This window comes from Oryza glaberrima, chromosome 6, assembly GCF_000147395.1.
Source record: "Oryza glaberrima chromosome 6, OglaRS2, whole genome shotgun sequence".
Classification (NCBI taxonomy): Eukaryota; Viridiplantae; Streptophyta; class Magnoliopsida; order Poales; family Poaceae; genus Oryza; species Oryza glaberrima.
Genome location: NC_068331.1, coordinates 13,686,339 through 13,707,062, shown reverse-complemented (window position 1 = coordinate 13,707,062; position 20,724 = coordinate 13,686,339). Strand labels below are relative to the sequence as shown.

The following is a 20,724-nucleotide window of genomic DNA, read 5'->3' as shown; positions in this document are numbered from 1 at the left end:
GAGGTGTTGGGAACCTCTCTCCTCCACACATGAAACAGAGTGATGGATTAACACATAATTAATTAAATATTAGCTATGAGAAACTTGACAAATAGATTAATATGTTTTTAAAGCAACTGTTTATGTACTTTTTTAAATTAAAAAACACATTGTTTAGCAGTTTTGGAAACGTGTGCACGAAAAACAAGAGTGGTGAGTTGAGAACTTAGGATAAAGAACACATGTCTTGTACATTAAAAAAAGATGAGGATGCTGGTTGTGGCTATGACTCACGATACTGGTATATATGATTAAAAATATGGTACACATGACAAATGACATAACAAATCAATTAAAGCAAGTTGAGCATCCACCCAAATAGCATCTGCAGACTGACATGTGGGCCCGAGGTCCTGGACCCACATGTCAGTGAGCAGTAGGACCGGCGTCCCTTGCTAATACATCAAACTTGGTTGTGATTTCCTTGCCCCATCTACCACCGTAAAAGGACAGCTATTTTGCCTTGCTATTATCAGCGGCATCAAGGATGTAAAGCATGTGCCCTATGGGGATGACATCAATGATGCGCTACTACAAAGATGCCACCGCCTGAATTCATCATCGTTCTAGAAGGCTTTGAAAGCAAACTGACATGGTTAAGATTGAAACGACATAGCTTAGCTATGTCTTAAAACCTATGACATGAAGGGTTTCGCATATGGTTTGCATAGGTTTAATCTGGCTAGCCGTCAATGCTTTTTATGTTGATCTTATTTTTCTATTCATGCTGTCTTAATTTTATTACATTAATCATCCCTTTATCTTTTCATAAAATCTGTTTGGCATTTGTTGCTGATTCGTTCTGGCTAGGAGAAAGAATATGAGATGATACATTTCGCTTAGACTTTAGATGTCCGAATCTACGCATTATGGTATTATCATCATTTTAGTTGGTACTCTGAAAGTTTTACAATACATCTCTAAAATCGGTAAAATGTTTGTGCTGCGGAAGGAATTCTTTCGAAAATTACTGCCATCGGATCTGGATGTCGCGCTGAGGTGTGGGTAGGCCAAGCCGGGCGCTGGATCCATCAGCAGCCCCCTGAGCAGATTTACGTCGCGGTCGCGGTGATTGCCGTGACGATTGTGTTGCTGCTAGCAGGTGATCTATCGATTCAAGCCCTAGTTACTCTAGTTTTTCTTGCTTTCAAATTCAATCCCTTCGTCCGATCCTAGATGGTTAGGTGGTTGTTGGCAACTTTTTGTGACAAGTTGACAACTACGATCGTAGTACCTTATGCCTTGCGGTGATCCTAGAGTCGCCAACCACCTCGATCTAGCAAAGAGCTAGACCTAGATGGGTTTTGACAAATAAACCGGCTAGCGGAGCCGATTCTAGATAACTACCCGTCTCGTGGGCAAAACGGAAGGTTTTCAGGACAAACCTACAAAGAGATGTCGCACTCTTGCAGCGGCGGCAGACAGTTTACGGCGCAAACCGACAAAGATGGACAAATTAAGAGAAAACTAAAAGCAATATGAAAAACAATTCGATTGATTGATTGTAGATTGGTTGTTACAATAGAACCGGCCATGTCCCTTATATAGGGGTTGGTCTTGTCCTCTACAAGCCCTTCTCCACGTCCAACTCGGGATAGAAGCCAAAGTAAACCCGAAACATGCCTTCCCGAGCAAGGAAACCTCGAGACCCGACGAAAGACAGTCGGACTCGGACCTGCCGGTCCGACCGGTCACACACCGCTGGTCTGACCAGCCCTCAACTGGCGGTCTGACCGCCCAATACACGATGGTCAGACTAGCCCACTCAAAGGAAACCCGTAGACTTTTAAATTTTAGCAATCTTTCCTATTTTAATCCTAGGTGCCAAATTTGGGTGTAAACACATGCCCCCTGCCTTTTTGATGAACAACGTGAATCTAAAAGCATAGAACATGTTTTTGGTCTTAGGGCGATAATCCAATTACCGGCCATAGTACCTCCTAAGCGTCTTGCCAAACGCTCGGGAAGTATTTCTTCAAGTGTTTCCCGTTGATTGCTTGCTGAAAATGCTCCCCTTGAAGTGTCTTCAAAGAATATGCGTTTCCTCGAACAATGCCGCATACTCGATAAGGACCCTCCAACTAGGAGACCACTTACCGAACTCCCTAGATCGAGTACCCAAAGGCAAAATTGTCTTCCAAACCAAGTCTCCAACTTGAAACAACTTTGCTTTCACCCTTTTGTTGTACGCCTTGGCCACCCTCTTCTTCTCTTTCTCTATCTCTTCCAAAGCCTTCAAGCGCTTGTTGATGACTTCATCAAGGTTATCTCCCATCAACGTCTTGTAATCTTCACTTGACAAATCATCTTGCTTGATATAACGAAGAGAACCAAGATTTATCTCAACCGGTAAAACGGCTTCTTGACCATAAACCAATTCAAAAGGAGTGACTTTAGTGGCACCATGTTTAGATATCCTATGCGCCCACAATGCTCCGGAAAGCACTTCATGCCACCTTTTTGGGTGTTCCTCAATCTTCTTTTTCACTAGTTTCAACAATGTCTTATTACTCGACTCGGCTTGTCCATTAGCCTGAGCGTAGTAAGGAGAAGAACTCAATAATTTAATACCATAAGATTCGGCAAAATTCTTCACTTCCTTAGACATAAAAGAAGTACCTTGATCCGTAGTTAATGTTTGCGGAATACCGAATCTATGGATAATATGCTTCAAAATAAAGTCAATTACCTCCGTATGAGTCATATTCTTCAGCGGCACGGCTTCGGCCCACTTGGTGAAGTAATCCGTAGAACCTAGCACGAATCTATGCCCCTTTGATGACGAAGGATAAATTTGACCAATGAAATCCAAAGCCCAACCTCGGAACGGCTATGGTTTGATTATGGGATTCAACATGGCGGCGGGCGCCAATTGAACATTGCCGAACCGTTGACAAGCTTCGCATCCCCTATAATATTTGAAGCAATCCTCAATCATCCTCGGCCAATAGAACCCCGCTCTCCTAAGGAACCAATTCATCTTGTGGGCCGATTAATGAGTTCCACAAATTCCTTCATGTACCTCTCCCATAGCTACTTTAGATTGATCTTCATCTAGACACTTCAACAAGACTCCATCTATATTTTGGTGATATAAATCTTCATCAAGCAATGTGTATTTGAACGCTTGCTGCTGAATTTTCCGATCAACCTTAAGTGTGGGATCTTTCAGATATCTAATCAAAGGAATTCTCCAATCCTCCTCTGTTTCCTGGGCACAAATGTCCGAATTCACAATTAATTCGGCCTCTAAATTGATTGAAGCGTGCCCCCCAATGCTCTGCCCAGAATTGGTCAGACTGGCCATACAAGGCCGATCAGACCGCTCGGGGTCGCCGGTCAGACCGGCGGCATGTGGTCGGTCAGACCGCCCCTAGTCACCAGTGAACGTGCAGAGATGTAGCCTAGAGGGGGGGGGGGTTGAATAGGCTTTCCTGAAATTTTCTCAACAATCGCAGTGGTTAAATTAACAGGGCCTAGAACCTCCTGGTGAAGAACACCGGAACTTCCTGGCAGTGATGAGCAGCCCGGAACTTCCGGAGTTCTTGCGTCAGGAACTTCTGGGCAACAGAGAAAAATGAAATCAGGGAAGTAAAACAGGTCCTAGCTAGAGATGATCAGGCACAGAGTTGCACAAGATGTAAATCACAAGATACCAGCAGATTCAAACACAGATCATGCACAAGAGAGACAAAGGCGATTTTTTCCTGAAGTTCGGATCACACGGATCCTACTCTCCTTTGAGGTGCTCAAAGAGCCGGGTCTCGATTAACCCCTTGCCTCACTTATGCAAAGATCCCAGAAGAAGTCCACAGCCTTCAACTCAACACTTCTAGATCATTTTCTAGAATTGAGTGACCACCAAGATCCAACTCACAATTCCTTCTAGAAAAGACCACAAGTGTAAGTTGCTTTACCTAGGACAACCTCTGAAAACTTAGCACAAGAATCTTTACTCACCTCGTTTCCTTGCGGAGGTGAGGAAAACTTTCACAAACTTTCCCGGGACATCCACAAGATCCTTGGAAGCTCACGGGCGACACTTAACCGTCTAGGAGAAGATCTCCAAGAGTAATAAGCCCAGGTGATAGCCCACAAGGTATCCAAAGTGCTCAAACAAACCTAATCTTCAAGCCATCTCCAAAACACTCCTACACTCTAATCTAATCTCTCAATCTCACAAGAGGCTCTAGATTTGAGTGGAGGAAGCAAAGGAAGCTTGGGAGTGGCTAGAAAACCCTAGAACATGAAAGAGCTGAAGTGGAATGGCCAAAGGGTGACCTGGGGACGAAATCCATATATATAACGGCTAGGTGACGTCATCTAGCCGTTACTCACAAGTTTGAACTGGAAACCTGCCAGGAGGTTCCGGGCAAAAGTGCCAGGAACTTCCGGGCAACACTTAGGAAATTTTTTGCAATGAAACGGTGCCCGGAAGTTCCGGCTAGAACCTCCGGGTAGCCCTCTCTGTCCCGGGGAGAAAAAACATTTTTCAAAAAATGATTCCAAAAATATTTTGACTCATGGATATGACTAAGAGCACTTTGTATACCCTAGAACCACACTTGAAACCCCTCTTAATAGTACGGTTTTTCCTAAACTCAATTTCGAAAGTGAAAAACCTAGTCTAATCACCTTCGGTGTTTTTCGCACTTAGGAACATTCAAATTGGGGGGTCTCCTTGCACTCTTAGCAATCACAACTTGCTTTGGGACTAAACTCCTGTGAATAAACTTGATAAACACGTTAGTCCCCTTTAACCACCTTGTCATTAATCACCAAAACCCACTAGGGGGTTTAAGTGCATCTTCAACCAGTCAGACCGGCCGCGCAATGCCGGTCAGACCGCCCCTGATCCCCAATTTTGCCAATTTCGCACAAAGATTTGAAATTAAGCACCGGCTCTTCTAATACCAGAAATAATCCCTTCTTCACATTATAGCCAGATGCCTATTGTGCCAAGTCATTTGCTCTAGAATTATCATGCCTAGCAATATGTCTAATAGCAAAATTATCAAAATTGGCAATAATATCCAAGCATGAATCGATATACCTATTTAGTGATCCGTCCAAGCATTTATAAACTCCGGCGACTTGTTGCACCACCAATTCCGAATCACCAAAAGCTTCCACGTACTTAGCTCCAACCATCTCCATGACTTGTGTAAGCCGAATAATAAAGCATTGTATTCGGCTTGATTATTTGTACAATAATATTCCAAACGAACCGATGCTTCATAACACATGCCATTAGGTGAAAACAAAACTACCCTATGCCTTGACCTTCTTTGCAAGAAGAACCATCAAAATAAATCTTCCAAGGTATAACTTCAACTAGGCAAACATCTTCCTCATAAGCAATATCTACATGATGGTCTACTATAAAATCACATACAATTTGGCCTCTCATAGATTTCAATGGTTCATAAGCCAAATCATATTCTATCAAAGCATATGCTCACTTGCCAATTCTCCCACTTAGAATTGGCCTTTGCAACATGTGTTTAATAACATCGGCTTGACAAGCAACTATGCATGTACTAGATAACAAATAATGCCTCAATTTGGTACAAGCATAGTATAAGCATAGACAAAGTCTCTCTATAAAGACATACCTCGTTTCGGCATCCAAAAGACGGCGGCTCAAATATGTAATAATATATTCCTTGCCATCCTCCTCTTGCGTCAAAACGGCACCAATGACTTTGTCTTCGGAGGCAATATATAACCGAAAAGGCTTTCCGGCTTTAGGCGCCCGCACAACGGGTGGAGTAGATAAATACCTCTTCAACTCCTCAAACGCTTCTTGTTGTTTTGCCCCCCAAGTAAAATCGGCTTCCCTTTTCAGACGAAGTATAGGAACATAAGCATCGATTTTACTTGCTAGGTTAGAAATAAATCTTCTCAAATAATTCACCTTACCTAGCAACTTTTGAACTCCCTTCTTGCATGTTGGTGCTTTGAAATCACGAACTTTTTCTATCTTCTTAGGATCAATCTCAACTCTTCTCTCATGCACCATGAATCCTAAGAACTTACCCGCCGACACACCAAAAGCACATTTAAGTGGGTTCATCTTCAAACCATACCGGCGCATCCTCTCAAAGGCTAACATCAAATTGGCTATATGTCCCTCCATACCATCCGATTTGACAACAATATCATCAATGTAGATTTCTAAGATAATACCTAGTAAATCATGGAAGATCAAATTCATTGCCCTTTGATATGTTGCACTGGCATTCTTCAATCCAAAAGTCATGACAACCCACTCAAACAAACCAACAAATCCTAGGCACCTAAAAGCCGTTTTGTGCATATCTTCCTCCGCCATAAAGATTTGATTGTAGCCGTCATTACCATCTAAAAAACTAATCACCTTATGACCCGAGGCATCATTTATCATCATGTCGGCTATAGGCATAGGATATTCATCTTTGGGAGTAGCTTTATTTAAATATCTAAAGTCTATGCAAACTCTAATCTTACCACTCCCCTTCTTCTCCACCGGGACTATGCTAAAAACCCACTCCGCATAACGACATGGCCTAATAAACCCCGCCTTCAACAACCGATCAATTTCCTCTTTGACTCGGTCATATAGCAAAGGATTAAAACGACGAGGTGGTTGCTTATAAGGCCTAACATCCGGTTTAATTGGAAGCCGATGCTCAACAAGCTCACGGCTAAGACCCGGTATCTCATGGTACACCCATGCAAAGCAATCAACATACTCTTTAAGTAGCTCGATTATCTTAACCTTATAATCGGCTCTCATATTTTTGTTTATAAAAGTCGGCCTTGGTTTAGTTCCATCACCTATGTCTACTTCCTCCAATGGATCGGCCAATGTAAACCCTTGTCCAAGCTTCTCCACTTCATCAAAATCTTCAATAGTTTCACCAATATCGTTCTTTGTAGACCGATATTCTTGTACCCTCTTTTGTAAACACTCTAAATTAGCTTCTCTACTCATTGCACAAATTGACATGGCCTAGCTGTGCTAAACTAGCCGGCTTTACAGAGATAGGTACAAATTTGCCATCGGAAATACTAATGGAATCATAGCTAGAAAGATCCATCCCCGATAAGCATTGAATATTCCCATGATGCCACTCAAAAGTAGCATCGGCCATTGCAACCTCGGCCGATGTATTTGCCTTAACAATTTCAACATCATCGACGTCCCATTCAATTAAACATTGATGGAAGGTAGAAGGCACACAATAATTGGCATGGATCCAACAACGCCCTAAAATTACATTGTAGTTACCTTGCACATCGACGATGAAAAAGCTGTTGGTAGCGTCTTGTTTCCCACGGTAAGCTCCACTGAAAAGATACCCTTCGCCTCCGTTGGTTCACCAATGAAGCCATTGAGAATCATGTTGGTCTTCTTCAACTCATCATCTCTACGCCCCAACTTTTTGAACAACGAGTACGGCATCAAATTCACGGCGGCACCTCCATCCACAAGCATCCTAGAGACCGGCTTCCCATCAATATGACCTTTGAGATAGAGAGGCTTCATATGACGGTTTGATTCATCGGGCTTCTCAAAAACCGCATCTTTAGGACCTAGAGAAAACTAAGCAACCTCGGCTTCATCCATAGCACAAAACTCCATAGACAACATACATACCATGTTGATATCCATGTCTTCTTTTGGAGATGACTCATCTTTATCAACCGATTGTTCTTCCTTCTTCTCTACAACAACCGGTTCTTCCTTCTCTACGGATTTACGTCTCCAAACTGGTGGCGGTCGCAACTCATTGAACTTTCTATCTCTTTCCTCTTCGGCCTTCTTTTCTCTCAATTCTTGGGCCCGAAGAAGTTGCAACCTTCTTCTTTGAGTAACCGTTAAATCCTTAGGCATCCACCTAGGTTTCGGCTCTGTTCCAGGAGGTAAATAGTGCCCCCTATTGAGTTTACTTGATGACGATGAAGCCCCCGCATTGTCCTTTGCAAACCTCCTGTCAAACTGGCGCTGGAGCTCGGTCAGACCGGACGTAGACCACCGGTCAGACCGGCCAGATGCGCCGGTCAGACCGACATTTGGTGGGCGGTCAGACCGGCCTGAGGCGTCGGTCGGACCATTGTCGGGTCGGCGGTCAGACCGGCCAGATGGCCCGGTCAGACCGGCCGTATGGCTGCGGTCAGACCGGCCAGAAGGCCCGGTCATACCGGCCGACTGCGATAAGCTGGTACCGGCTTCGGGTTTGTTGCTTGAAGACTCTCCAACTTCATCTACAGAAGGTATTGGTACATCATGAGACCCCACTTTGATGGTAATCACTTCCGAAGTCCTTGCCTCCACCTTAATACGCTTTCCTTTCCTCTTCTCTTCATTGGCCCGGTTCCTACCATAAAACCGGCCATTGTTTGGCGAAGACAAACGCTCATAGATTGGCCTCCTTAGTCATCCCCACCCTTGGTTGAATTGCATTGGAGGCACATGGTTGAACATTGGCGGTGTTGCCCCCCATGGCATGTAATAAGGATAAGGATAACCCGGCGGCGGCATTGGATAAGGACCCCATGACATGTCTTGTGAATGATGGTATGGAGGTGAATGCGACCGTCTTGGTGAGTGACCAAATTGCTCCCTAGGAGGTGATCTTGGTCTTTTCCCTTTGTTGCGAGCTCTCTCACCACCTTGCTTTTCATACTTCTCCAAAAGCATATCAAGGGTCACTTTGGTCTTCCTAGGAGCTTTAAAAGTTGAAGCTTCACTCTTATTTTCCTTCTAAACACCAACCTCCGGCTTCTTTGGCACTATCATCTTTGGCCTCGGTTCACCAATGATTACTCCTTTTCCCTTAGTAGATTCGGCTTGCTCCAGCCAAATCAACACCTTCTTATCATTGAAATTAATTGTATTCACTGGAAAAGAATCATGATCAAGCTTCATCTTGGAACCATCGGTGAACTTCAATCGTCCTTCATCTATGGCCGATTGAACCTGCCGTCGAAACACATTGCAATCATTAGTAGAATGAGAGTGGGAATCATGCCATTTACAATAAGCTCGACGTTTCAATTCTTCTTGAGATGGTATGATATGGCCTTTAGGTAATCTAATTTTTTTTCTTGTAAAAGATAATAAAAAATCTTATCACTTGGCCACATCCAAACTATATTTAATCTCACTTTGCCGATCTTTACGAGGAGTCGGCATTAGATTAGAACAAAGAAAGGGCTTATTTTTGTTAGTCCATGACCACTCAGCAACATACATATCATGATCACCCTCATCTTCACTATCACTAGCCTCAGGGTAATCAATCAAATTAACATTAGGCTTTTTCTCATATGGTCTAACAAATTTTTTATTATCCTTAACCCAGCTTTCCTGAGCCAGAGCCTTTTGCATAAGTTGACTAACATCAAGAAATTGTTGGCCATCTAATCTTTCTCTAAGAGGAGCAATTAAACCATTAAAAGCAAGACCAGCCAAATCTCTATCAGTTATATTCAAGCTATAACATCGGTTTCTAACATCCCTAAATCTCTTAATATAATCAATGACAGGCTCATTATAGTTTTGCTTAACCGATGTCAAATCACATAACCTAAGCTCAGTTTCTCCAGTATAGAAATAATCATGAAATCTTTGTTCTAATTGAGCCCAAGTATGAATAGAATTTGCCGGTAAAGAAGTAAACCATGTAAAAGCAGTACCGGACAAAGATAAAGAAAACAAGCGCAATTTAAAACTATCACTATTAGCCTCACCACATTGCGCTAAAAATTGACCTACATGCTCCCATGTGGTCCTACTATCTTCACCACTAAACTTGGTAAATTCGGGAACTCTATAACCACGAGGAAACGGCACATTATCATAATAATCAGGATATGGCTTTTGGTAAACCTTAGCATGATTCCTAGCTTCAATCCCGAATTTATCCCTAATAATCCCACTAATTATTTCCTCCATATTATCAGGCCTATGTTGATTTGGTGGTGGATTTGGTGGCCTAATAGGTTGTGTTTGTGGCGCAATATGATTATATTGGCCTTGCCTAGTATTGGGAGGATATCCCCTAGCAACATCATTATAAGCATTAGGAACATGTGGGGGAACTTGGGGATTAATTGCAGCAGTAGATACAGGAGGATCAAATGTTCTAAGATGATACAAATAACTAGCATTAGTCATTGGATCTATCAACTGAATCGGAATAATTGCGCCGATCTGACCGGTCCAGGGCCCGGTCTGACCGACGTCTAGAGGTGCGGTCAGACCGGCATGAGTCCTGGTCTGACCGCCGGGATAATACCCGGTCTGACCGGCCGTTTGGCCGGTCGGACCGACGGCGAAGTTGCGGTCTAACCGGCCATCAGGCCCGGTTGGACCGGCTGTCTGCGCCGCTCCATCGGTTCCATTACTTGTTTGATCTATAGGAGCTTGGCTAGCACTGGTAGAGGCTTTATCTTTTAACATAAAATTGGCCATGAGAGGGCCGAATTTAGTTCTTAAAAACTCATCAAATCGACCTTCAATAGTTGCATCTAACTTACTTTTAAAAATAATCATGGATGAATCTATTGTAGATGCAACTTGTTGTTGGATAGATTGTGTTACCTCTTCATTGCTTACCAAATCGGGAGTGAGCTTAGGACGTGGCCCGGGCTTGATAATCACGCCTTGACGAGTCCTAGTGCACACCCTCATCAACGCCTCCTGTGTGATCTCCTTAATGTACTCCTCCATGGACTTGCGATCTTCCCCTTCGAAGTCATCCGATGTGATTGGTATCACATTGGTCGGCTCCACCTCTGCCTTGGATGATGACTGCTTCGTCATGGCGAAGTCAAAGTTGAGTTGACGCTGAACGGATCTCCCCAGTGGAGTCGCCAAAAATCGTGTTGGCAATTTTTTTGACAAGTTGACAACTACAATCGTAGCACCTTATGCCTTGCGGTGACCCTAGAGTCACCAACCACCTCGATCTAGCAAAGAGCTAGACCTAGATGGGTTTTGACAAATAAACTGGCTAGCGGAGCCGATTCTAGATAACTACCCGTCTCGTGGGCAAAATGGAAGGTTTTTAGGACAAATCTACAAAGAGATGTCGCACTCTCACAACGGCGGCAGACGGTTTATGGCGCAAACCGACAAAGATGGACAAACTAAGAGATCACTAAAAGCAATATGAAAAACCGGCCATGTCCCTTATATAGGGGTGGGTCTTGCCCTCTACAGGCCCTTCTCCACGTCCAACTCGGGACAGAAACCAAAGGAAACCCGAAACATGCCTTCCCAAGTAAGGAAACCTCAAGACCCGACGAAACACAGTTGGACTCGGACCTGCCGGTTATACCGGCCACACACCGCCGGTCTGACCGGCCCTCAACTGGCGGTCTGACCACCCAACACACGGCGGTCAGACCGGCCCACTCGAAGGAAACCTGTAGACTTCCAAATTTTGGCAATCTTTCCTATTTTAATCCTAGGTGCCAAATTTGGGTGTAAATAGTGGTGTTGCATCCTGTACGCTGTGCTTCTGTCCCTGTAGTCAAAACTCAAATCAGGTTTCCGGAGTTAAAAACTTGCTGAAGTGTTAAAAACTTGCTGAAGTTGTCTCCCCTGCAATTCCATGAATGCACTAGTTGTTGATCTGATTGGGTAGCTGAGCTCTATAGCTATTTATATTAACAACTATGATCAATTAAGCTTATGTATATGATGCAATGACTCCAAGTTTATGTTATTTTGCTGGTGCTACAAGCACATAAATTAATGAGCAATGTCTGGCTGCTTTTGTGTGTGCAGTTTCGTGTCTGAAATCCTCGAAACCGAACACCATATTGCTATCTGCCTATCTGGGCTCAGTGGTGGTGGCAAAAGTATTCTTTTCTACCAGGTAAATTTCTATTTCAATCATGCTATTTCAGTGTATGACTATGTGTGGCATTTTTGTGTTTGTGTTTCTTATTCCCTGAGAGGCATCCTATTCAACTTCTGGTGGATTGAAGTGGGAAGATGGAATTTTGTCAAATTGATGAATAATGACTAAACATTTAATGGCCACCAATTTGGAACTCCAGTGTAATTCAGTAAATTACTATTCCGAATGAACTACCCATTCTGCTTGTTATGTTGTAGTCTGTTGGGCATCTATGTTGACTTTTCTTGTTTCCTTGATTCGACTTAATATGCTCCGATCTGAATTCGTCTGTGATATATATTGTATGGCAACATCAGACAGAGCACATTTTTCCCCTTTTGAGTTAATTTGCCTTGAGACTATCTGCACGATCTTCACAGGTATCACTTTTCACGATACCTAAAAGGTGGAATAGCGATTTTCGAACCATTTCTTATAAGAGAAAGGTTTCCATTACTTTGAGAAATGGATTCTATATCAAACTATAGCTATTGCATTAAAGAAGAAAAGAAACTAATAGAAGTCGAAGACGCGGAATGGTAGTGAATAGAGAGAAAGATTCTTCTGGTTGTCTCTGTGCTAATTTTGCTTTTCCCTTAGCTTCGGGATGGATAATCACATCAAGGAACTGTGATTTCAATGGAACAAAACAATGATACGTTTGTGCTTCATTCAGAGCTGGAGAGGGTAAGACGACTCATTACAGAGATATTTTCAGCGAAAGGAAGACTATCTGGTTATGTAGAAACATGTATTTGCTGACTAAAGTGCAATTGAACAGATGGCTTGATCTCTGTTCTTGTTCTCTGCAGAAAAGCAAAATAAAACCTGTTCATGTTGTTGATGTTCCTGGTCATGCAGGGCTCAAACCCAAGCTTGATGAAGTCCTGCCTCAAGCAGCTGGGATAGTTTTTGCTGTTGATGCTCAAGATTTCTTGTCCACCATGCAAGTCGTTGCAGAGTAATTTTGCTGACGTAATCCATGTTATTACTAAAAATGAGTGTAGTGGTGTTTATTTAGCTAAAATTGAACTACAGTCTACATCTCTTACTGGATTGAATTTAGGAGTATGACTAGGACCTTCTTTCATGCCAGGACAAGTATTAAATTGTGTGTTGTGTCAATTTATTGTTGCAATTGGTATTGTCTCAAATTTATTCCCTTATCACAGGTACCTGTATGACATTCTGACAAAGGCAACTGTAGTGAAGAAGAGGATTCATGTTCTGATATTCTGCAACAAGACAGATAAAGTTACGGCTCACTCAAAAGAATTCATCAAGAAGCAATTGGAAAAATAAATGTATGGTTTTCTTTTTGACGTATCATACTAGCATAACTAGTGCATCAACTTGTGATGTCATCTATAATCAATCACTAAGATTTTGGTGTGTTTTGCTATAAGTAACATTGCAACTTTACTGTGTACACAAGTACTATCTGGAGTATATAGGGTAACATACTTGAACCACCTATATAAGAGCTTGCCACAAACATGTTCAATAACTGAAGTAAATCTGTAGTCCACAAGGCTTCTAACAAGTCTTGATTTATTACTTTGTAGAAACAAGCTCCGAGAATCAAGAAAAGACATATCATCTGCTGACACCACTGATGAAGTGAAGCTTGGGAACCCTGGAGAAACATTTTACTTCAGTCAATGCCAGAACAGGGTGACAGTCGCGGAGGGTGCTGGTCTGACTGGTAATGTTTCAGCAGTTGAGCAATTCATTCGTGAATATGTGAAAGCTTAGGCCTTAGAATTGAACCATTACAGAGTAGAGTTTGTGTTTCTTCAAAATTGTTATCTAAGGATATTGATTTTCCTGATGCTAAGAAGGAAAAACCTTCGTCATGTGTATCTGGTTCACTCATAGGCTGCGCTGACCGTTTGCTAACTCCTGGCACACACGGATTCATGGCATAACAAGTATAAAAAGTTCAGTTCTGTTAATCCTTCCCTGAACTTTTAATGGATCAGACTTTCTACTCCATCCATCCCTAGATTTTGACATGTTAAGGAAGAGGTTAAGAATTACCATGTCCTTCAATAATATGAAGAGAACAGTTCCCTAAAAAAAATAATAATATGAAGAGAACGAGGAGGGAGGTTCAATGGCTAAAAATAAGAAGAAAAAGATGTAGCTGCATTAAAGAGATCTGAAAGTAGACTACTATCTTTAATGATGAATTCTTATATTAAAACTGCACTTAGGGATGGAGGGAGGCAGTCTTTTCCATAGATCCAGCTTTTCCTCTTGCAAATTGCAATGGTGTCATTTTACTCTCTCGGTCCCTCCAACTATTCCAACAGAGCATATGACCTTGTAGGTCACTTTTACCTCCTAGTCTTTTAAAATCGATCCACTATACTTTGTACTGAATGTTTGCAGGATGAGATGGAGTAGCATTATACCGAATGTCTCGATTTTTTTCCTTCAAATTTTTAATCAATTGATATAGGTTAGAAGCACCTATATAATGATATAATATTGGGTTTAAAACTGAATGGGAACTACCATGGAAAATTTTGAAATTTATTTATAATTTTGATATGTTGCCATGCATGCTAGGAGAAAGGAAGATTGAGGGCTGGTAGAGAACGGGATTCCGTCCAAACGGGACACTTTAAGAAGGCTGACATCATCCCACGTATTTGCTTTCTTCCTATAAATTTAGAGCCATCCTGCTCCTACTCCACATGTTTGGCGCCCCCACATCTGGAGCTAGCGCCTACAACAATGTAGGTACCAACACTGGTCACAACAGTAGCAACAAGGGGTCGAACCGAGGGAAAGGAAGAAAATGAGAGGAAACGTTGCTACTTGATACTTTGTAGGCATCGACCCTGGTACCTAAGGTATCAGGTCTCATATCCGTGAGTACCAGCCATGATACCGCATGTACTAAACTTGGCACCCGTGGGTACCAGCCATGATACCCGCAGGTACCGGGTCTGATACATGGGTATCAGCCATGATACCTAAGTATTAGCCATTATACCAAAGGTACCAGACATGATACCTATGGGTATCGACTGCAGATGATGCATTGCACGGCATACCTTCACACACTCCGGCGAGGAACATGATGGCTCACCAAGTCGTCATCATGTCGCTGCCAAATGAAAGCTCTAGATCCACAAGCTTCATTGGTCGCGCCCCTTCATCATCATCAACAACATGCCTAGAAGGAGGCTAAGGACCCCATGCCGGCCAACAACCTTCCCGACGGCCTCCCCTCTTCTTGGTTGCCCTTTTTGGCCATGAGAGCTAGATCCAGTGGGTGCCGCCATACCTCAAAAGCATGAGGCGAAGGAGGAGGCCACATGAGTGGTGCCGGCCGCCACCCTTGTAGCCAACATGCACCTGGGCCAGATCCAGCAGTGAGGAGGGTTTAGGCCTCTACATCCATTTTTCGTGGCTTGCTCCACCGTCGTCATGCCTGCACATAGCTCTCTGTAGCTAAGAGGACGAGAAGGGGGAAAAAGAAGGACGAAGGAGGAGAGGCGGAGGAAGAGGATGACGAAGGCTTGGATAGAGAATACTCCCGTCCCATAATATAAGGGATTTTGAGTTTTTTCTTGCAACGTTTGACCACTCATCTTATTCAAATTTTTTTTGCAAATATAAAAAACGAAAAGTTGCGCTTAAAGTACTGTGGATAACAAAGTAAGTCACAAATAAAATAAATAATAATTTTTTAAAAAATGAATAAGACGAGTAGTCAAACGTTGCAAGCAAAAACTCAAAATCCCTTATATTATGGGGCGGAGGGAGTAGAAAGAGAAGGGATAAGATCGAAACGTTATCCACTCATTTAATTTATCCCGTACCGACGAAACACCGTACAGTAGATTTTCTGTAGAAATATAGAGGGCAGGAGGAGATTCATGACATTTCCGATGGAAGGATTGGAAGAAAACATGGGAGTAATAAAAACATAGTAATTTAACTTTGATCAGAAAAGGGAGAGCATCTGGAGTTAAGCTCGAAAAAGAATATTAGAAAAAAAAATAAACTAATGTTTTTTCCAAGCGTGGTGTGCTCCCTTTCAACAGTACAGAAGTTCTTCAAAGGTTCAGAAATTAATGCTTTAAAATAATTGTTCAAAAATTACCTGGATTGATAATAAAATATAATACCGGCTAATAATATATACAAAGTTGAGAACATATGCTAATATAAATATTTACGATAAATTTTACATGCTAGGTATGTTAATTATTTATGATCATGAAAATATTGTTTATTATAAATAAAAGATGTAACTGAACTTCCTACAAAACTAGCCTATGATGTCGCTCATTCGCGCGACTCTAGGCCTTCTATTATGTGGTATGTGGGAGTGGTAATCTTTTTTATTTATGGGTTTCTCGTTGCTCGTAAAAAAAACATAGGTCAGGCTAACTAATATTATGATAATACACTAAATAGCTTAATATTTGTTACAGATTTTATAAGTTATTGTCTTGTAGGTCTTTGTGGCTGCATGACCCCCTTACTTTTTTTTTTGGCACATGCTTTTTATACCTTATGCATAAATATTTTGTAGGTTTTTAAGGAATGTGTTTGATTTCATTTAAATTCGTGTGAAAATCATTAAAATTATATGGGTGACCATAACTGTGCATGTCCTTATAGTAATTTTTTTCTCAAATATATTAAAATTAATTGTTAGAAACAAAATTAATCAAATGAACATACATTTTGATGAGGGTTTATTAGCAAAATAGTTTTTACAATAGATGCAAATCGTAAATAAATTATATGTATAACATTATACCTTCATATCGTTATTCTTTAGCTTTGCCCTTCCTTTCTTTCTTTCCTTCTAGTAGTTTCATCTCCAGAAACCTCTTAAATTATTATTTTCACTGTCCATCTAATCCAACGGTCAAGATTCATTTATCCTCTTTTGTTTTGTAGTGAATCCAACGGCTAATATTTATCGAATGATGTGGCTCATCCTCGTTTCATTTTGAGTTTTACCTTTCAATAGTTAAGATTTATTCTTTAATAGCTTATTTACAATATAATTATAATCATCATATTACATTTAATAGGTAGGAAGGCATAGTCGTGCGAACGAGCGACTTTACTGGCTAGTGCATATGGAGAGCCAAAATTGAACTTAAACTTTTTATTTCCACACCAAGAACCTTGGCTAACTATTTCCTGCGCATCCAAATATTCCATTGTTGCTTTTACAACCACTTCAACGAAAAAGGTTGTGAAAATTGGGACTTGGCATGTGTGAACATATTCATAAATTCCATCATAGTTAGGCTGTGTTTAGATCCAGTGGTGAAAATTTTTGCCGTGTCACACATCGGATATACGGACACACATGTATTAAACGTAGTCTAATAACAAAACAAATTACAGATTCCGCCTCTACACTGCAAGATAACTTTATTAAGCCTAATTAATCCGCCATTAGCAAATATTTACTGTAGCACCACATTGTCAAATCATAGAGCAATTAGAGCAAGGTCAATAATGTAGCCAACAGCTGGCTCCACTTACCTTTATATTATTTTGTAGCTAATGCTAAAGACAACTAGTACAATAGATTAGCTTTTATGTAGACTGCACGTCATTAATCATAATTAGTTATGCATGTCCACATAAATGTGTACGATCAAAACTAAACTATACCTGTGTAGCCATCTGTATGTTGTGAACTTGTGATATCAACAAGAACTAGTAAAAGAATTGATTAGGCTTTACATAATTACTGCTAGTGAAATGTTGATGGGAAGATCCAAATCTTATCACAACTACATCACTCCTAAAAAAAATCCATCTACTTTGTGTAAATAAACAACATGCATATATCGAGAGCAGAAGGGAAAAGGAACAGAGAAAAAAGATCCTCAAATCCACTGACACAACAAAACTCAGAACCACTTCTCGTGGTTCTCCTAGCTACTTGTTTGCTTCAATCAACGGAAACAGCCACAAGGCGGTAGGAGATCTCGCATGGCAACAACACGTTCTTCATAAGGAGACCATCGATCTGGCTTCGATCTGATGGCTGAGCATGAGAGGAACAGGATCATAAGGTGCGTGGGCTTTAATCCGGCAACAGTGGCGGAGCTTCCGTGGCATACGCGGTTTCTGATGGCGGTGGAAATTGACTCCGATGAATGGTGATGGGGCTCAGGTGGAGGAGTAGGCGATTTGTGTGGAAAGAAGCGATCTAGAGCATGAGAGGTGAGAGCCGATACAAGGAAAAAAGATTTGTGTGGAAAGAAGCGATCTAGAGCATGAGAGGTGAGAGCCGATACAAGGAAAAAAGTCACACGGGATCGATAGGGTTCGGTGTGGCCCCACAAAGCTAGTTTTTTATTTATCACGAAATCACCTGTGCAACTGCGCTACCGCCGGGCGATAGATTAGTCGCCCGTTTCATTCTCTCTTTTCAATTCTCTCTCATTTATGCATGAATTTAATGATATAAAACTTTTTGGAGCCTGCTGAATAGGACTATTGTACCTGCTCTTAGCTCAAAAGATTCGTCTCGCAAATTAGTCGCAATCTGTGCAATTAGTTATTTTTAGCCTATATTTAATATTTCATGCAGGTGTTCAAACGTTCGATGTGATAAGGTGTAAAATTTTTGTGGGGGAACTAAACAGGGCCTTAATACTTCATGCATGTGTACAAACATTCGATGTGATAGGGTGAAAAAACTTGCCAGGGGATCTAAACAGGCTTAACCAATTAATTCTGATAAGTTGCTAGTGCTCCTCACAAAGGCACATACAAGGAACAACAGATGTATGAAATCCTCGAAGTCTGACTCATTGCAAATGACACAACCTGGCCCTGATTGTCTTGTAAACATTATTTGTTGCAGCATATTCCTTGTGTTTAGTCGAACTGTTAGAAGCAACCATATGCAAACCTCCAACTTCATGCTACATTTGCTCTTCCAAATTAGTTGCAAAGGGACAACTGGTTGATAATGTGCAAAGAGGAATGAGCATATACCTTCTTCGATTGGTAAATGTTATTTTCCTATAGGTAGTTCCACACATTGTTATCATCATCTGGAGTGATATCTTCTTGTCATATTCATCATAGATTTTTGCGTTGCTTGTGCGGAGAGCGGAAGAAATAACTTATTTTGCAAGTCTAATGTTTATATAAATTCAAACACCAATTCATCCTCTCTCTCTCTCTCTCTCTATCTATCTATCTATCTATCTATCTCAGTTTTGATTCGAAATCCAAGCATAACATAATAAAATAAAGGAGATGAAAAGACGATATAACAACACCAATCAAAGTAAATGAGCAACTTATTTAAAGTTCAAGCCTATTACTAAATCTCCATTCAAATGTAGTGAAAATCTACATGACGTATGACTCTAGAGGGCAAATGACCTCTCTGTCCTCTTGACACATTTGAAGTTAGCCCTAGAACTGAAGCATATCTTGCACTGAATAATACAAGCATATAAGATTTAGTTGGAGTCTTGTTAAAAACCATATCGTTTCTACTAAGCCATAGAATCCAATATAAACAGATGCTCCTATAAAAATCCAAAGCACTTAGCATAAGGCTCAAATCCACAAGCCACAAAGATTTGAATGAAAGGGCTAACCCTATAAAAGGGTTGGTGGGGGGTTTATATAGATCCCCCAAAATTTGACTGCTGGAAGGGAATCTTTACCTACGTCGAACTGTCCGATACATGATACCTCCAAGGCGATGAGAGACAGAGAACGAAGTTCCATGAAATTTTGGATTTTCTGAGGCGTCAGACTATCTGATGTGGAATCAGACAGTCCGATACTTTAGAAGCAAAAACTTTGTCCTCAAACGGAGACTCAGGTTCCATGAAATTTTGGTGTCTCTGTGTCATCGGATTACCTGACCCATAATCGGATACTCTGATTTACACTTACAAAAACTCACTTGGGAGGATTTTTCAAATCAAGACAGAGAGTGAAGTTCTGTAAAAAATCGGATATTCTGATACATCAGATAGTTTTATTCCAAATCGGGTAGTCTGATGTTGCTTAAGTAAAAAGGCAAAACATTTTTACTTCGGAATCCGATTACGATAATCTTGGACTCTACTGAAAGCTTGTTTCATGGGATATCAAATCCAGAATAAAACATGGTCCAAAACCTTCAAAATAAGTTGAAAAACTTGCAAAGAAACCCAATGTAAGTGTTGTGACATGTGAAACAACCCGGAGTTGGAATTTTGGCTTAGGTTTTTCAACTCACACAAAAATAAATCATTTTGAGCACTAGTATTCGACCAATTAAATCCCCTCTTGATAGTACGTCATCCTAAACTTAAATGTAAAAAGGAAAAGCTATACCAATAGGAATACCTTGACACCATTTTCTTTGTTTATTTGGTACCTACATCAAAGTCATTTCATCACCGGGAATATCCTCCTATAACTCAATAAGCACATTATTCCTAAATTAGTTATATCTTTCTCTTGATCAATGCTCTTCTTAATTACTAACAAATCACATCTTCTTGATCTTCGGCATTTCATCTTCCATTTCTCAGATGATTGATGTCAATAATCCGTGGCTTTGGTTCATCGGTGCCAAGCCCCTTGCTTGCCCTTCACCACCGCATGGTCCGTCATAGTTGAGCGTTGCTTGCGCTTTACCTTCTTGCCATAGGTAATCAATTCATACCCCGCGTCTTCAATTTCTTCAATTTCATAGGTAATCTCATCCATCGATAAAGTCCATCTTCTAGCTTCTCACATCATCTTCATTTCTATCAATGTTCAACCATGGTGT

General features: G+C 41.2%; 1 pseudogene; it reads left to right on the top strand.

Annotated features, from left to right (window-relative positions):
* Positions 1-264: 264 nt before the first annotated feature.
* On the top strand, positions 265-13,691 carry LOC127776922 (uncharacterized; annotated as a pseudogene).
* Positions 13,692-20,724: the final 7,033 nt, after the last annotated feature.